The sequence below is a fragment of the Bufo gargarizans genome, chromosome 5 (assembly GCF_014858855.1).
Source record: "Bufo gargarizans isolate SCDJY-AF-19 chromosome 5, ASM1485885v1, whole genome shotgun sequence".
In the NCBI taxonomy this organism is placed as follows: domain Eukaryota; kingdom Metazoa; phylum Chordata; class Amphibia; order Anura; family Bufonidae; genus Bufo; species Bufo gargarizans.
This window is the reverse complement of record NC_058084.1, coordinates 113,257,491-113,272,559: the sequence shown is the minus strand read 5'-3', so window position 1 is coordinate 113,272,559 and position 15,069 is coordinate 113,257,491. Positions and strand designations below refer to the sequence as shown.

At 42.2% G+C, this 15,069-nt stretch overlaps 1 protein-coding gene across 1 annotated transcript in view; it reads left to right on the top strand.

Annotated features, from left to right (window-relative positions):
* The window catches only part of TOX (thymocyte selection associated high mobility group box), a 275,115-nt gene that overhangs the window by 191,372 nt on the left and 68,674 nt on the right, over window positions 1–15,069 (top strand). The window lies entirely within an intron of this gene.

The following is a 15,069-nucleotide window of genomic DNA, read 5'->3' as shown; positions in this document are numbered from 1 at the left end:
TTAAAAGCACATTACAACATTCTGGGTTCTGGAACCTGGTATAACCATGTGAAATTCAAAGAAGTCCAATTCTGGCTAATAGCAAAAAGACCGTATTATTTTATAGAAATGTACTTTATGTGAAGGATGATTCTGCATGCACAAATCTAATTAGAGTTCCCAGCTAAAAAGGTTGCAAATGCATTTCTCCAATGATTCAATTAAAATGAGCACTTCTAAGCTTCCGCCGTATGTTACCATTTGCTGGTCACTTACAGCGGTATTACATGGATAAAACACTTTTATCATAGATAAATGGAGCAGTTTTTTGCCTGTCACATGGAGAGTATACGTTAACCTATATTGTAGAGATGCGACACAAATGAATGCCTGCTGCCAGTGCTTTGTGTGGCTTCATTGAATGCAACCCAAACGCCAGTGGTTAAGTCATCAAAGTGAATATTCATTATGCTTCCTCTAAACCTGAATGTGTTAGTACGTAGACATTTACTATGAATTTTGGCCTAAAAGCCCACATCATGGCCGACTTGCAAGGTAATGTATATAGGGATTTCCCAACTCTCCCCTAGAGCATTGAACCTTTTATATTTACAATTTTTGCTCGATAAAATGAGAGTAAATTTAGTTCAGCATTCCATTGTTCAATATGCATAAACAATCAATTACATAACACGCCAATGTTTATCAACGTGTTCTGTATGCGAATAAAGTCAGTTATTATATTAACAATTTCTATTGCGCCAATTATTTCCTATCAATATCGTTAACATTTATTTGATTAATTCAAGAAATAAAATCAAGGGGGGAGAGAAGAAATAAAAAGAAAAATCAAGTGGGGAATAAACAAAAAAAATCAGGTATCTAAGTAACCAACCTATTTTGTTTTTTCTTATCAAGATTTATCCTCTGGACAATTCTTCAATGAAATCTGAAAATTCTGTAGAGTAAATCAACTCAGAAAGGGAATTCCATCTTGCATAAAACCTATCTCTCTGATCATTTGAGTGTGCAATCAATTCCTCCATCCTGAGCAAGTGCCTGATTTCTGCTTCCCATTCGCCTAGAGAGGGTGCCACTCTCGACAGCGCATTGAATTTCAACACCCTATCGTTTTGTTTTCTTGGGAGATAAGCCACTCCCATAGGTGTCTGACAAACACTTCGAAAAAATGGAGTGCAAAATACCTTGACAATTGAAAATATGTTTTTATTAAATACAATATTAAAAAGTAATTATCATGACATAATATGATAGTAGGGAACTACAGCCACGCACCACCTCTGAAACTCCCTCAGATTATCAATAAAATGAGCAGTGCCAAATACTAATCGTAAACCTGCACAGAGTATGCCTACAGCTGCAAAATCGGATGCAACCAGCACTCCATAGTGTACTCTGGGCTAGCCTAATGCCGCTCTGATGCATGACACAGCACATGCCTAATTTCGTATACCTATAACCTAACTTGAATGTATGGTAGACATACCTAGAAGAGGATGAAAGGTTCGGAGGCGGTGGCACTCCTCAACGCGCGTTTCGCATACAATCGCTTCCTCAGACTCCTCCTGAGTAGGCATTTGCTGCCAAAAGTGAAAGTTTTTGTACTATAAATAAAAACATAAAAAATCAGACCGTGCAATGTGTTTTAAAGAGGCTGTTTGTTACCACTAACAGCCATACATTTACCCACAGCTTCGTACATGTCACTGTCACTTTGACATTACTAATGATGTGTTACAATTAAAACAGGTTTTAAGAGTGTTTTAAGCTGATGACTAGAATTTGATCCGAATTTTAGGATAAATTCAATTTGCCTAGAAGCCGAATTTCCTCGTGCTTCGTGTCAGCAAATCAATTAAACCTGAAATAGTATAAAAAACTAAAAAATTCAAACTTGCCTCCTCCATTTGCTCGCAAAGGGCCACCAGACTCCATCTTGCTTGAAGACCTCAGCCGAAATCCTGTGCAGCGCGAGATTACATCATCCCACCGGCTGGCGTGATGACCTCATACGTCACCACGCCAGCCAGAGTAATGACGTAATCTCGCGGCGCACAGGATTTCGGCTGAGATCTTTAAGCAAGATGATGGCGGCGGCCGGCCCATCGCGAGCAAATGGAGGTGGTAAGCTTTATTTTTTTTTTTTTATTGTTAATTTTACACTCAGATGCCGCAACCATGTATGAACGCAGCATCTGAGGGGTACAATGACGGGGGCGGTGCTATCGCAGGTGCATCATTGCACCCGCTACTTACAAAAAAAGGCTATTAGTGACGAAGTAATTCGTCACAAAGCAATTTTTTTTGTGAAATTCAGCGAATCAGCCAAATCAAACTGTTAAGACATTTGCTCATCTCTACTGATGACTTATCCTCAAAAATAGGTCATCAGTATCTGATCAGTGGGGGTCTACTTTACATCAGTTTGACAAATCTCCCCCATCGTTGTTATTCTTTTAGTGGTTGTGCTGGTGGTCCCTACCTCTTTTCTGCTTGCACAAGAAAAATGTTATGTACTTGCAGCTTTTTAATCAAAGCCTTGTTTATGGTTCTAGTGCTTGCTTTGTACAGTGCACATCGTGATGGTGCCATCTGACACCAAAGCAATTTATCTGTATTCATCTACAGAACCAGCTGATTCATCAAAGTCTTGTTTGAAGAAAATGTGAATAATTATGTGTATTAGCATGCATAATTTCTTTACATGGTTAAAGTCAATGTACAGATTGCACGCCTTGCACAAAAAATACTCAGGCATTTTTCTTAAAATTAAGGAATATTCCCTGTTCCTATGAATATGAAACTGATGACATAGAGTTAACTGAGCAAACATTACTTTCTTGCAGAAGTGATTTACTGTCAAGCCTAATTTTCCTAGTTGCAGGGTAAGACTGTAGAAGACACACAATTCATCAAAGTTCTACCTACTTTGTAATGGTTATTTATTTGAAATTTGATCTTAAAGGGTTGTTCAGCGTTTTATAAGCTTTTAAATACTTCATTCTCCCTTTTAGACCTGTGTAGACAAATCTATTTACCGGCTCCCTGCCGCTTGTTCTCCCTTGGTTGTGTCCACCGCTCCTTTAACCTTACCTAAGTCCATACATGTAAATTTCCAGCATGTGAGCCTCTGCAGCCGATAATTGTCTGCAGCAGTGACGTGTCCTCCAAGTGTTGAGACGTACTGGCCATAGACCCTATAGGGAGATTTCCAGAGGGCCGTTGCCGGTACATAATGATCTCAGCTGTCAGCATTAATTAATGCTGGGAGCATCGGGTACTTATGTACCTGGCCAGTAGCCATAGGTGCCATCCTGAACTCAACTGTATCACCGTCTTCAGGATGGGGGTATAGTTGAATATTTTGTGCTGCACTATGGTATTTGGTTCTGCTAAAGCAGTATAATCTGTGCCACACTGTGATATTTGTTTCTGTTTGGGTGGTATTGTCTGCCCTGCCCACTTGTGTTGTCCCTGCCTACTTGTGTTGTCCCTTCTTCTGTCAGTTTGAACCCACCTACAACATAGGGCCACCTTTAGTTTTTTTTTTTCCAGGGCCACTTTAAGTTCCCAGTCCGTTTATGACCAAGTGGCACTGTATTCGAGTCACAAGCAGCCAGAAGACACGTCACCCCCGTGGCCAGTCATTGGCTGCAGTGGCACACGTGACCCCATCTGTTCTGTTAATTTAGATGTAGGGACTGCATCAAGGTGAAGAGAGCAGTGGACCAATGGATCCGGAACCGAGCATCGAGGAGCAGGTACATAGGCTTGTCTCCACAGGGAGAACTTAAAATCTTGGCAATCCTTTTAAGTATAAATATGGTTTAATCCAGTATGATCCCTTGTAATGAGGTCATAATATTTAGGTTACATTATAGGTGACTTTATCAGATGACCACCATGTGAATGGGGATTTAGAGCAAATGTGCTAATGTCAGTTCTAGACCAGTATAGTCATAAGGAGATTACTTTATCATTTGGGGGAGCAGGTACATAGGCTTGTCTCCACAGGGAGAACTTAAAATCTTGGCAATCCTTTTAAGTATAAATATGGTTTAATCCAGTATGATCCCTTGTAATGAGGTCATAATATTTAGGTTACATTATAGGTGACTTTATCAGATGACCACCATGTGAATGGGGATTTAGATCAAATGTGCTAATGTCAGTTCTAGACCAGTATAGTCATAAGGCGATGGCGATTATCATTGGGGGGAAAATGGCTCACTGGCATTGCTAATTGGGACCCTACAGTTTGGATAATTAACTTACCATATTTATATAGTTAAAGTTTTTTCCCACAAAATATGCACAACTGCTTGATTGCTGGGTAGCAAGCAACAAAGGAAAACATCTGCATGGAGTTTTTCTGTTCTCCCTGTCTTTACAGGGGGTTTCCTCTGAGAACACAGATTTTCTTATACATTCCAAAACATACTGATTCGTAATTAAGATTGTGAGCCCCATTCGCACAGAAATGGTGCCAATCTCTGTACGGGGCTGTAGAATATATCAGAAAATAGGTGGGGTCGCTTCCCATAAATCTTAAACGATACATACAGGAAGAGACTAAATAGGGAGGTGGCTACATATGTAGACTCACTCTTTATTAAACTATTTCATATATGATGGGAGTTATAGAACAAGATGACTCTCCCATAGATTTTAAAGAGGACCTTTCATGGGTCCAGACATTATGAAATAACTAGCAGGTTATGTAGGGCACTGTGCACGGATGTAATATTGCTTACTAGTTTGTCTGGGCGCCGCTCCGTTCGCCCGCTGTGCCCCCCTGCAGTTTTCACGGCTGGTATGCTAATGAATAGCATCGGTACAGGGAGGAGGAGACTGCCCTGTTTCTCAATGGTCGTCTCCTTCTCCCTGAGATTTTTTTTCTCCAGGTAGAAGGAGAAGCCCATTGAGAAACAGTCTCCTCCTCCCTGTACCGATGCTATTTATAAGCATACCAGCCGGGAAAACTGCAGGGGGCACATCGGGCGAACGGAGCGGTGCCCAGACAAACTAGTAAGCAATATTACATCGGTGCACAGTGCCCTACATATCCTGCTAGTTATTTCATAATATCTGGACCTATGAAAGGTCATCTTTAAATTCCTGTGTATAGGTCATAGATGTCTAATGTGGAAAAAAAAAAACTTTCAAATAAAGAGATAATTTTGAAAAAAATTGAAATGGTCATCACATGATTCATTAGATGATTTGATGGATCCATTTTCAAGGGACTATACCTCACTTCTCAAGTTTTAAGTCTAGTTTATTAAGGTAAACATGTTGGAACCTCCTCCATCTTTTCCACCCTACCCATGCTCTACTTTCTTCCAGTGATCTAAGACTAACGTCCTCCATAATCCAAACCTCATGCAGCACCAGATCTCTGTACAAAAAGGTTAATATAGCAATATCCGCAGTGAACATCTCTTATCAAGATCAACCCTATTAAACCAGGCCTAATACCTGTTAGGGCAGATCCAGCTGACTAAACCTATACCTCTCTCAGTTGTGCCATTTTTGAGAAAAAAGCATTTTTTTAATGCTGAGGGCTACAGGGCACTGCGTGTCAGGCCACATGGCCAACATGCCATATTCAGTTCCACAAAGAATCGCATCAGATTGTATGCACAGGCTCATAACACGGGACCATTTTGCCATGGTTTGGTGTTGCAGAAAGGGTTTCCTAAATATGTATGTCATACTTCCGATGTCCATTATCCAGAGTTCTGTTTTTTCGTGGTCCATCCTATAGATTTTAAGATCTTACTAGCAGGCCTCTCATTCCTCCAGTTTTGTTGATTAGTTTATTACTATGTAAAAGCTGATTTTCAGATCCACCCCTTCACTGTAATGTGCCCTGAAATGTATTGCCACCAAATAAGGATTAGTATTATTTTTATTGTTCCTATTGCACTACTCTTTTTTTAATCTGTCCCTAGTTTTTCCCCATTTTTAACCTATCAGCTTCATTGAGATTGAACTCAATAATGGCTAACTTATAAGGCTACTTTCACATCTGTGGTCGGCATGCAACGGTTTTCGTCCCCCTGATTCTCACAATATTTGCTGGGTAGCGGCCAAATCTCTGCCAGGCCCTGTTATGGTAAATGGGGTCTGGTGGGCAGGCGGCAGTATCCGGCAATGCCAGATCGAGAGAGCTCCGGCAGCAGATGTGAAACTAGCCAAACACTGTTGAATATAAGCCACAGGGATAAGAAGGGTCAATGGTCACAGTAGCACCTGCAATAACGGGTAAATGATCTGCACAGTTCATATAATCTAACAATATTAAATGTCATCAGCTAATTCCAGTATCACCCGGCAAACTGTTTTCTGCTTTTCTCTTGACAATTAAAATTACTTTAAGCAAAACCGGAAGAGAGAGAATAATTAATAGATTAGCTCATTATTTACCTACATGTGGTAAAATTAGTGTCTTCGAATGCTAATTACTTGACGCGAGCAGCTAAATGAGTGGACACTGTTACAGTGATACAAAGCTGCTCTCCCAATGTATTAGCTAAACATACAGATTGCTTTTGTAATAATATATTATCTACTATTTGCAGGAGAAAGTTTTAATTACGGCAACCTTTAATCTCTAAATAGCATGTATTAGGGATAAAATCCCATTTCTTCAAATGGCCTTAAGTTCATAGTTTTAAGTTAAAGTTTTAGAAGAACCAAAGAGCCCTTTTAACAGCGACATTTTTCTAATTTCATGGTTCACCGATCAGTCAGTAAAGATTTAAATAATTCAGAAAGAAAGCCTATTCTGTTTCTTTTTTAGAACTTTAAATCAAGGGAAATTGTTTGACGTTTAATATGTTTTAACCCTTTTAATAACTGCTCCTGATTATGTTGGTTTAAGGAGAATGTTATTATAATGAAGGTGAATAGCAGTCAAGGACTTTTTTGATTAGATTTTAGACCTTTAGCCTTTCTTATAAAACATGAAAGCATAAAAGGCACTGTAAGGAAAATGACATTGTATGCTCTTTTATTTATACTTAAGTGTATAGAAGGAGATGTGTGCTATCTTCAGAGTTTATGTTGGAAACCCCTCCAGCAACTATATTTTATGAAGGAAGATCAAAGTCCATCTATACTTTTCAAAGAAGGCTCGGTATAATCAAACTAGTGTCGGAGAATTGAAGGATAGGACAGTTTCCGAAAATTATGTATATTCTACTTACTTACTGCTTAGCTATTTTAGTACTTTGTTCATTTTTCTTTCAATCAATGCTTATTAGTCAAAGGAAAATGGGCCCTGCTGCTCCATTCAATCTCTATGGGACTTCTGGATATAGCCGAGTAAAGCATTCTCTGGATCAGTGGTGTCCCAGCAGTCGGACCCCCAGTGATCAGTTAGTTATTCTCTTTCTCTTGTGGATAACTTCTAAACTTGGCACAACCCTTTTAAGGGGATAACTAACTGATCACATGGGTCCGACCACTAGGATCCCCACCAATCTAAAGAACCAGAGTCCCGTTCATCCTGATAGAGGGACAGGTCTTGCATGCACCCTGCTTCTCCATTCCATCTCTATGGGACTGCTGGATATAGCCGAGTAAAGCATTCTCTGGATCAGTGGTGTCCCAGCAGTCTGACCCCCCAGCGATCAATTAGTTATTCTCTATCCTGGGGATAGGGGTCAGGGATAACTTCTAAGCTTGGCACAACCCTTTTAAGTCTAATTGAAGGTACATCTGCATAGAGTTTGATCTCTTTAGGTACATTCCTTATGGTCATTTGCATTTCTTCTATACTCTAGGAAGCCTTTGACTATTAGATGTATTTTCATAAATACTGGAGTAGGGGTGTTTGGTGTTTGAGATGCTTTTGCATTGTACAATTGGTTAGACAACCATATCACTCACTCTCTGGTGCACTTTTCCAGCCATGACTTTTAAACTTCTGGCAGGAGACACAGCTAATATAATTATTTTTTTGCATACTAAGACTAGAAATTTTAACCCCAGTTCGCCCTTATCATCATGCTTCTTAGGACTAGCAATGTGACCTCCAGTTCCCCCTTACAATGTTGGCAATGTTGTAGTGCTTGTAAGAGGGAAGAGCTATTTGCAGGTATATCTGGGAACAATATAGGCTTTCTCTTTTTGAATCCCTTATCAGTCCCATATGTACATCCTTGATGGCAATAAATGTTACTTTATAAGATAAAATTCAACAGGATCTAATAAGACATACATTGAAAGTAAAATATGAATGTGACTGTCAAGCACAGTATGGTGACCTTCCGTAGGCCAAGTGTCACCATTTTATGATGTACACAACACTTTGTAGCATATTTGTTAATGAGTGTTTCTGCTATGGGATATCTATCCAGTTCCTTATTTCAAAGTCCAGTGTAAACACATGAATGCTGGTATATGCAAGAGTGTATACCATCAGGTGCAGCTCACAAATCAGCGGAGAGTAGCAGATACTTCATCCAGGGGCGGACTGGGCCGGGGGGCAGGGGGGCAATTGCCCCCCGGGCCTCTCTGTTAGCGCATTGTCCTGGCCGGCTGGGCTGGAAAGATATGTGACTGAGTCTCTGCAGCCTGCGGAGGGAGACGGGGAGCGGGGGAGGCGTGCAGCCGGCAGCCTATCAGAGAGGCCGCCGGACCGGCGCAGGCGACGCGATGACATCATCGCTCATGGTATGAGCCTGACTGAGCCGCTGCGCGGCCGTAAAGTAAGGACATCGACAGCAGCGCTGGAGGCGGACCGGGAGTATTTGAGTGAAGGTGCTGGAGGTAGGAGGTAAGTATAAGTCTGACTGGCTTTTTTTTCTTCTTCTTCTTCTCATTTCTGTCACTGATAGGGGGCCCTATCTGGCTACTGGCACATTATAGGGGGGGCCCTATCTGGCTACTGGCACATTATAGGGGGGCCCCTATCTGGCTACTGGTACATTATAGGGGGGGCTATGGCTACTGGCACATTATAGGGGGCCCTATATGGCTACTGGCACATTATAGGGGGGCCCTATGTGGCTACTGGCACATTATAGGGGGTCTCTATATGGCTACTGGCACATTATAGGGGGGCTATGACTACTGGCACATTATAGGGGGGCCCTATATGGCTACTGGCACATTATAGGGGGGCTATGGCTACTGGCACATTATGGGGGGGTATGGCTACTGGTACATTATATAGGGGGGGCTATGGGTATTGGCACATTATAGGGGGGCCTATGGCTACTGGCACATTATAGGGGGGCCCTATATGGCTACTGGCACATTATAGGGGGGCTATGGCTACTGGCACATTATGGGGGGGTATGGCTACTGGTACATTATATAGGGGGGGCTATGGGTATTGGCACATTATAGGGGGGCCTATGGCTACTGGCACATTATATGGGGGGGCTATGAGTACTGGCACATTATATGGGGGGCTATGGCTACTGGCACATTATAGGGGGGGCTATGGCTACTGGCACATTATAGGGGGCCTATGGCTACTGGCAGATTATAGGGGGGCCTATTGGCTACTGGCACATTATAGGGGGCACTATGGGGACATTAGCTCAACTGGGGACATTACAAGGGTGTATTTTTGGCACTGTCTATTATAAGGAGAATTATTACTACTAGGAAGGGGGCATTATGGTGGGCTTTATTACTCCCCCATGGTATGAGTCCCTAGTAGCAGCACCAGCCTCTCCCTGCTCTGCTATCCCTCTGCCCCTTCTCCAAATCCTTATTATGATATTTTTCTCATTAGGATAAAACACATCAGCTCCGCGGAGTCCCCGGGCCAAAGTGTGGAGGTGTCCGAGATCCCCAAGGGTCAAGCCAAGTAATTGTAAGTTTTCAGCCAGAAAATGACACTTTCGGCATTATACCAAAAATGCCATTTTCGGCTGATATATCGGAGCATCCTTAGCTAATTTTGGTTTCCTGTGTTGTAATTTACATGGCTGACGAAAGTGTCAAGGGGGGGGCAGGAGGAGACAGGGGAAATGGGTAAGCAGGAGGGGGGCTCAGTGGGCCTCTGGGTGTTACTTGCCCCCTGGGCCAAAAGTTGCCAGTCAGCCCCTGACTTCATCTGTAGATTGATACTCATCTTCATGTTCATAAACATTTCAGATCTGGACTGGATCCTTTATCAGGTTGGTCTGGTGTGTTTAACCTGATGAAGGATCTAGTCTAAAACACATATGAATGAATTTATTCAGCCCTGTTCTCCAGAATTCTGGCAAAAAAACTAATCTCAAAATAGGGCTTTTACAACTTATGGTCCCTTTTGCACATAAAATTGTGAAATTTTGCATTTGTACACTGGTCACTCCAGTTTTGAAAAGTGGGTAGTAGAGTGGGTTTAGCTATGTTAATTAGTTTCATTATAGATGTTGCTATTTCAACTTTAAGATATACCAAATTGATCAGACATTTTGCTACATTTGTGAAAGTTATAGCAACGCAGACTCCTGCACAACTGGGGTAATTTATTAAAGACCAGAATTTTAAACCGGTGTTTGATATTCCGCATGTCGGTGGAGGATGCTCCTAATTTATTATGTGGTATAGGTCTTGTCATTAATTAAGCCCATGTCTGTGCACCTACGCTGAAGTCTACTTCAGATCCTGGCTGAAATACATTTCAGTCGTCACAGTGGATGTGCCAGGTTCAATGGCCAGCCCACACTGTGCCCATGACCATCCCCACACCACTACCTCTTTTGATAAAGTGGCAGGACTAACGCAACTTTCTCCTAAACTTAGGCACATTGGCATTCGAAAGGTTGTGGGCTCGCAACTTTTTTTATGCCAGTTTCTAGTGTAGGGATTCATAATAAATGACCCCCAGTGCATTTTACAAATAACGCATCCATACATTGCAAGCAATCAGATCTGGCCATGCAATCAGATATTATAACAGTATGTATTAGATGTACAGGAAGGTTGAGCTCATCTTTAAAGGGGCTGTCTCACTTCAGCAAATGGCATTTATCATGTAGAGAAAGTTAATATAAGCAACTTACTATTGTATTGTGATTCTCCATATTGCCTCCTTTGCTGGCTGGATTCCTTTTTGCATCACCTTATACACTGCTCGTATCCAGGGGGTCACGGCCACTGCTGCAACGCAGATACAGAGTTGTTGCACATGCGTGTCTGTGTGCTTCCACATCCCGGTCACTAGAGAGGCTGGCACGTTTTCCTATAGTGTGCAAGCACGACCACCACTTCTGGATTCCAGGCTGGTCCTAACTCCTGGAAACGAGCAGTGTATAATGATATGGAAAAAGGAATCCAGCCAGCAAAGGAGGCAATATGGAGAATCACAATACATTAGTAAGTGCCTTGTATTAACTTTCTCTACATGATAAATGCCATTTGCTGAAATGAGACAACCCCTTTAAGTTTCCATCACTCTTTCTTTACTATCTTTCCTTGATCATTCTATAATCCTTAATCAAGTATTGATTTTTAATTGACTCCATTTCATACCGTGTACTTGTATTGAAGAAATTTACATTGCTTGATAAATGGCATAAAATTCATGTAAAGTGGCTTAACATGGTTTTCAAAAGGGTGCCCATTTCCCCATTCAAAAATGAAATGTTGCGTGCCATCACTGTAATGTGTTTGTTTTGACTACTCTAATAGACTTATCGTAGGTTTGGCATGGTAATGCTTTTTCTCTCCAATTACACGTGGATTATACAGTCTCTCACCTGTTTGAATGATAAATCACCGCTAATGACATACGTTGGAACTGTTTTATTTTTCTTTATTTGTCTAAGCTTTCCCCCAAAGCCATTCATTCCTGCAGTGGGGTCCAGTCCGATCACAGTGCAGCTCAGCCATGATCTTTTTAGTGGCCTCAGGGACAGTACTCAACAATGTTCAGTGTCAAGCGTTGACAGACAGGGGTAAATGAAAGGGCTTGAAAGATGCTTCACTGTCTCTTGCTGAAGCTGGCGTTCGTCCAGGTCTTGCCTGCTAACACCATAGAAAGCAGCAGCTGGTGAGGAACATTAGCAAGCAGGGCCCGAGGGCTACCCATGTTCTCGCTCTCTGTTCACCAACTGCTATTCAGTAAAAACAGCTGGATCAAAAAAGATTCAGTCAAGATGTAGTTAGAGTTTTATGTGTACAACTGTTTTGATATAGATTGTCTGCTAGAGGCAGAGATAATGATAGCTTTGCAAGTGAACATATTTGGCTGGGAGTAAAACTGGTGTATTTATTTTTATCCACGGCTTGTTCTGGATGGCTGCTGTGAATTTACAGGCCTGTAATCCTACACGGTGAACGACACGCAGAGACTGAAGTGATTCAGTGGAGATCACAACGGGATTTAGTCATCGGCCGCAGAGTAGCTCCCCCAGATGTAAGAGGAGGGGACTTCATTCATTGTCTCATATCTACGTATGCGGGGAACCTACAGGATATTTTTTGGGGCCTAGCTGTGATTCTATAAAAAAAAGAGATTTTGCCTCCATCACCAAATTATTTTTGTTTGGTGAGATGAATGGAGCACGGTGCTGTGGCCTGTGATATCCTAGGCAGGACAAAATGTCAAATGGTTGTTGTCCCACCTTGGACCATGAATGACAGAATGTTAGGCAAGCTTTATAAACAATTGCCGTGATTGGATCAGGAAAACGCAGACATTTCTGACTTCTACTGCTGTAGTTATTTAAAGGGATTGGTATTAAACGAACCTGCGATTTGCAAGTTTAACGTTCGGGTTATCTAAGAAGTCTGTGCTGGCCATAGACTTCAATTATGATGGAATGCCTCTTATAGGCTTCTGTGGTGCATGCCGTCATAGAATTACCTTATGGTCCATGGTAGTGGAATACATTACGAAATTCTTAGATAACTCGAATCTGAATGCCGAACTTTTAAATCGCAAGTTAACTCAACACTAAAAGGGATGCTTCTGTCAGAAAGGGGTACTATTTTAAGCAGAAAAGTCACAGACAATTTTATAAAGAATTTTATAATATTGCAGGCTGGTAGCACAGGGTGTATGTCCTTTTTCAGGGGCATGCCCTTTCTGTTGCAGCTCTCTACCTATCACAGCTCAGGGTATGTATCCTTTCTGCGGCAGCTCTCCCTGTAACTGTCACAGCTTCTAAGAGTAGATATGGCTGGTTGTAGTTGAAGGATATAACTGAGAATGTGCAATCACCTTAGCAAGGTCGACAGCAGGGGCGTAGCTATAGGGGGTGCAGAGGTAGCAGTCGCTACCGGGCCCAGGAGCCTGAAGGGGCCCAAAGACCCTTATGCCACATAAAAAGACACTGGCATTATAGAAAGTGCATGCTGGTCAAGTTACCCCTCTGGCTGGAGGGAAGGGGTTAGGTCAAGAATTTGGCATGTCAGGGGTGAGGGTAAGGTTTTTGCCTCGGGCAGCACGAAGGCTATGTGCTTCCCTGCCCCTGGCCACAAAGCACTGAGGGAAGGGGGAGCCCAAGCTGAACGCTAGCACCAGGGCCCATGAGCCCATAGCTACGCCCCTGGTCGACAGAGATATAAGGAAAAGAACAAACAGCAAGTGGTTCTATACTGATTGATTTCATTGAATAACTATGGCTATATGTTTTTAATTACATGCAATTACTAAAGCATTCAGATCCAGGTGCTGGTTTGAAATTTAGTATATTTTTTTGTGGGACAACCACTTTAAGGATCTTTTACATGGGCTTTGTTGGAACTTTTTTACTGCTGATCAACCAACAAACAACCAAACATTTGCTCATTTGTCAGCTGATTATAGCTTTTATGCAGGTACAAAAATGTAGTAGTGATCGTTCTTCGCCCATACAGTTTTGATAAGCTGATAAGTGCCATACATCTTGTTGTTAGGAAGCGCCCCTTACAGCCGAGTTACCAATGTTACATTAGGGGCAATCTCTTTCTAACAAAGTTAGAACCAGCCCTGTACCTCACATGGATCCACAGATCTTAGCATGTATTGCTTCAATTACTCTAATAGATGTATTTCAAGCTGGCTGCTCAGGGGACATATCCCAATGTAGTCATTGGGACCATACCTGGGTTCAAACATCACCACAAACATCAGTATCTATCTCTGGGGTCGAACTGGCGCACCAGAGGATCCTCCGGTGGGCCCAAGCTCTGACAATAATGGATCCCTAACAAAACAGTACTCTTAGGCTGGTTTCACACGGGCGTTGCGGTAAAATGTGCGGGTGCGTTGCGGGAACACACGCGATTTTTCCGCGCAAGTGCAAAACATTGTAATGTGTTTTGCACTCGCGTGAGAAAAATCGCGCATGTTTGGTACCCAAACCCGAACTTCTTAACAGAAGTTCGGGCTTGGGATCGGTGTTCTGTAGATTGTATTATTTTCCCTTATAACATGGTTATAAGGGAAAATATTAGCATTCTGAATACAGAATGCATAGTAAAATAGCGCTGGAGGGGTTAAAAAAATAAAAATGTAACTCACCTTAATCCACTTGATCGCGCAGCCGGCATCTCCTTCTGTCTTCATCTTAGCTGTGTGCAGTAACGGGACCTGTGGTGATGTCACTCCGGTCATCACATGATCCATCACATGATCTTTTACCATGGTGATGGACCATGTGATGACCGGAGTGAAGTCACCACAGGTCCTGTTACTGCACACAGCTAAGATGAAGACAGAAGGAGATGCCGGCTGCGCGATCAAGTGGATTAAGGTGAGTTAAATTTTTTTTTATTTTTCTTTAACCCCTCCAGCGCTATTTTACTATGCATTCTGTATTCAGAATGCTATTATTTTCCCTTATAACCATGTTATAAGGGAAAATAATAATGATCGGGTCGCCATCCCGATCGTCTCCTAGCAACCGTGCGTGAAAATCACACTGCATCCGCACTTGCTTGCGGATGCTTGAGATTTTCACGCAGCCCCATTCACTTCTATGGGGCCTACGTTGCGTGGAAAATGCAGAATATAGAGCATGCTGCGATTTTCACGCAACGCACAAGTGCTCATGTGAACAGCCCCATAGAAATGAATGGGTCGGGATTCAGTGCGGGTGCAATGCGTTCAACTCGCGCCTTAAGGTCTTA